Source organism: Microtus ochrogaster, assembly GCF_000317375.1.
Source record: "Microtus ochrogaster isolate Prairie Vole_2 chromosome 14 unlocalized genomic scaffold, MicOch1.0 chr14_random_1, whole genome shotgun sequence".
NCBI lineage: Eukaryota > Metazoa > Chordata > Mammalia > Rodentia > Cricetidae > Microtus > Microtus ochrogaster.
In genome coordinates this window covers 6,131,410-6,135,401 of record NW_004949096.1, presented here as the reverse complement: position 1 = coordinate 6,135,401, position 3,992 = coordinate 6,131,410, and the positions used below count along the sequence as shown (strand labels likewise).

General features: G+C 49.4%; 1 protein-coding gene across 2 annotated transcripts in view; it reads right to left on the bottom strand.

The window, feature by feature from the left end:
- Positions 1-3,992, bottom strand: part of Tcp11l1 (t-complex 11 like 1) — a 42,532-nt gene that overhangs the window by 2,253 nt on the left and 36,287 nt on the right. The window lies entirely within an intron of this gene.

The window sequence follows — 3,992 nt, the reverse complement described above, 5'->3', positions numbered from 1 at the left end:
CACACACACACACAAATCTAAGCTGAGCATGGCAGCACAACCTTTAAACCCAGCAGAGGTAGATGGATCTCTGTGAGTTAAAGACCAGCTAGGCCTACAGAGACCTTGCCTCAATAAACAAACAGAATCTTAATATGCAGCCCCATGGTAGAGTGCATGACCCTGGGCTCAATTTCCACAGCTGAGAAGGTTAGAAGGGCAGAGGAGGAGGATGGAGGAGGATGAGCCCTGACCCACCAACTCCCGCTGTCTTCCACCCAGCACTGCTTCCTTCTGTGAGGCTCACAGTGGAAGACCACACAAGTGATCTAGCGGATACTTTTTAGCCATTCTAGACATAAACAGATTTTTCAAACTGCCTGCCTTCTGAACTGGGCTATGCTCTCAAGCAGGAACCCACACCAACACTGGCAGCTGGGTATGAGTCCTCCCCACTCCTAAAGGGATCTAGGTATCCAAGGCTCCAGAGCCGGAAAGCCCGTCTAGAAGTGGAGGTCTGCTGTGGAATAGTAATTACTTTAGCTAGGTAAAGAGAAGATGTGTTTCACTTGTTTATGCTGCATTTGTTTAATGTACGAAGATGTGTTGTTTTGCCTGCCTAAGGCACCTGATTGGTCTAATAAAAGGCTGAATGGCCACTAGCTAGGCAGTAGAGGGATAGGCGGGGCTGGGGGCAGGGAGTAGGAGGAGGAATCTAGGATGGAGAGAATGAAGGGAATGAGAGACTTCCGGGGCCGGTCAGGCAGCCACCAGACAGATGTACAGAAGGGAAGAAAGGGAAAAAGCTCTAAGGCAAAAGGTAAATGAAAACAAAACAGGTTAAAGTACGAGATAAGGCCGGGCCTTTCACAGCTGATAACAAGTCTCCCTGTCACGATTTAGGAGCTGGTTGGTGCCTGCTGCAGAGGCAGGTGTTATTGCCACCAGGATCGTGTCTGTAGCTGGTGCTGCTGTCAGGAAACATGGAAGATGGAGAGACAAGGGCAGCGTGGTGGCTTAAGGTTGGGCCTTCCCTGCTTGAGTACAAAGCTTCATGATTTGCAGAAGCCTTCTCCTCAGCAACCCACAGATTAAACTGTGGAGAAAGCAGGCTTGATGAGAACTGCCTTCATTTTAAAAAAATTCACATTATTCATTTTGTATGAAATATTACTTAGTAACAAGGATCTAAGTCAAGGCCTGTAACACTAAAGTCAGAATCCTGTGATTCTGGTCCTTGCCTGTCCTTCTGGGTAGCCTACCACACTGGTGATGAACTGACCCTCTCCTAAGCCAGCAGCACTCAATAGCACAATCCATCAAACCCTCACTGAGTTTGTTGCTATAGCTGTTATTTGGTTGGGTTTTTTTTATTTTGTTTGTTTGTTTGTTTGTTTGTTTGTTTTTGAGACAGGGATCCTAGCTGTCCTGGAACTAGCTCTGTAGACCAGGCTTGTCTTGAACTCACAGAGATCCACCTGCCTCTGCCTCCCGAGTGCTGGAATGAAAGGCGTGCGCTACCACCACCTGGCCCTTGTTGGCTGTTTTGAGGCAGAGTCTCATTATGGGGTTGGCCTACACCTTACTGTGTAGAGCAGGCTGGCCTTGAACTCCCGAGTGCTGGGTTAAAGGCCTGCACCAAATATCTAGCCCTCTCAGTTTCCTCTGAGGGCCTGTCTTCCAGCCCCTCTTCTGATGTTTTTGTTATTGTTATCTTTTTAAAATTTTTGTTTTTAATTGAGCTATACATTTCCCCCCACTCCCCTTTTTTCTTCCCTTCTCCCCTTCCACCCTTCCCCATTTGGGGGGGGTCAACACAAGCTAAGATCTTCTTGGAAGAGGAACCTCAACTGAGAAAATGCCTCCATCAGATTTCCTGCAGGCAGGTCTGTGGAGCATGTTTCTCTCTGTGTGTGCCTCTGTCTCTGTCTCTCTTTCTCTCCTCAAGACGGGGTTTCTCAGTGCAGTCCTGGCTGTCCTGGGGCTCTCTGTATGAAGCTAACCACAAACTCAGAGACCACATGCCTCTGCTCCCCAGTGCTAGGATTAAAGGTGCACCATCAACCCTGACCATTTCTCAGTTAATGATTAACATGGGATACCCCAGCAAACTGTGGTTGGTGCCTCCCTGAGAGGTAGTCTTTGGCTGTATAAGAAAGCAGGCTGAGCAAGCCATGTAGCACAAGCCAGTAAATAGCATTCCTCCATGGCTCTTGCTTTAGGTCCTGCCTCTAAGTCCCTGCCCCGAGTTTCTGTCCTGCCTTCCCTCAGTGATGGAGTGGGACCTGACAATTCTAAGATGAACTAAATCCTCTTCTTCCCCAAGAGGCTTTTGGTCATGGTATTCATCACATTAATAGAAAGGAACTAAGACACCCTCCGAGTGACTGTCCCCCAAACGTACCCACGATCCTGCGAATGGGGTCGTCAGGGCTGGCCAGGGCCTGAACCTGGCCCTTGAGCACAGTCTCCTCATTGGTGGAGAATGGGGAGGGTCCACACAGGGAGAGGCAGCTTCTCACCTCCAGACACACCTTCTCCCCAATGGACGTCAGAGCATCCTCCAGATGGAAGGAACTAGAACAGAGGAGGGAAAGGGAGCCAGGAAAACAAAGCCCCATGATACAAAGTGCTAGTCACTTGCCCCGTCCTGGCAAGAGGGACAGCACCGAGTTTTGTGGGGACTCGTGGCTTTCTTCCCTGCGCCTTCACCTCCTAGACTGTGCATCCCTGGCTAATCATACCACGGTGGGTTTTGTTTGTCTGTCTGTTGACAGGACCTCATGTAGCTCAGTTCGTCTAAAACTTACTATATACCCGAGGATAACCTTGAACTTTGGATGTTCCTGCCTCTACTCCCCAAGTGCCGGGATTACAGCTGTGAGCTACCACACCAGGTTTTATAGCACTGGGGATGAGGGCTACGCGCATGTTACACACATACATGTTAGACGTGCGCTCACCGACAGAGCTACATCCCCAGGCCTCAGAGCATAGGGTGTTGCTCATGCCAATGTGACAAAGTAAGCTTGGGACAGACTTATATCTTCCAACACCTCAGAGGAACACACAGAAACCAGAAATTCGGTAGCTATGGGACAAGAGTAGGATAAACCCTTTCATTGAGTCCTCCTTTGCATCTTGGTTTCCTTTTCCCACGTGGAGATCAAGCCCAAAACCTCAATGATGGTAAGCACTTTGCCAACTGTATATCTCCAACCCTCTGCACCTGCTTTGGTTTGGTTTTTGAGACAGGCTCACAGGTAGCCAAGGCTAGCCATGAATTCCTGGTCCTCTTGTTTTACCTTTTAGGTGCCAGGATCACAGTATTTGCCACCATGACCAGCTGACATTAGACATTTTTAGAATGTCTAAACAATCCAGAAGAGAAAAACAAACATCCTTGTCTCCTTGGAGGAGCTGTGAGACAGGACAGGCTCCTGCTGCTGCCCCTGGGGGTGTTCTCTTCCCAGCTGCAGGCTCTCAGCTGTCTGCGGTTGCAGAGCAGCAGTCTCTGGACTTCTGGAAGTAGGGAGCAGGCCCAGGACTCGCTGCTGCTGCTGCTGCTCCATACAGCCCGAGCAGCCAGTGCTCTGGCAGGAAATGGAGGGGACAGCAAAGGCTGGACCTGGGGACAGCATCAGCTTAGACTTCAGATCAGCAGTGGCCTTGGCTGAGTCAACCACCTGTCACGACGTCTGAATATGGCCCACGTGGCACTGACCACACCTACACACTGTACAAACTCAGTAGTACAATCCTTCCTTTTGTAAGGATGAGCCAGTGTGGCTCATAACTTCAATCCCAGCACTCGGGAGGCAGAGGCAGGCAGATCTCTGTGAGTTCGAGGCCAGCCTGGGTTACAAGAACTAGTTCCAGGACAGGCCCCAAAGCTACAGAGAAACCCTGCCTTGAAAAACAAAAAAAAAAAAAAAAAAAAAAAAAAAGAAAAAAAAAAAAACCAGTAGCTCCTCTCTTCCTGCTGCCTGTGGATCTAGATGTAGAACTCGGCT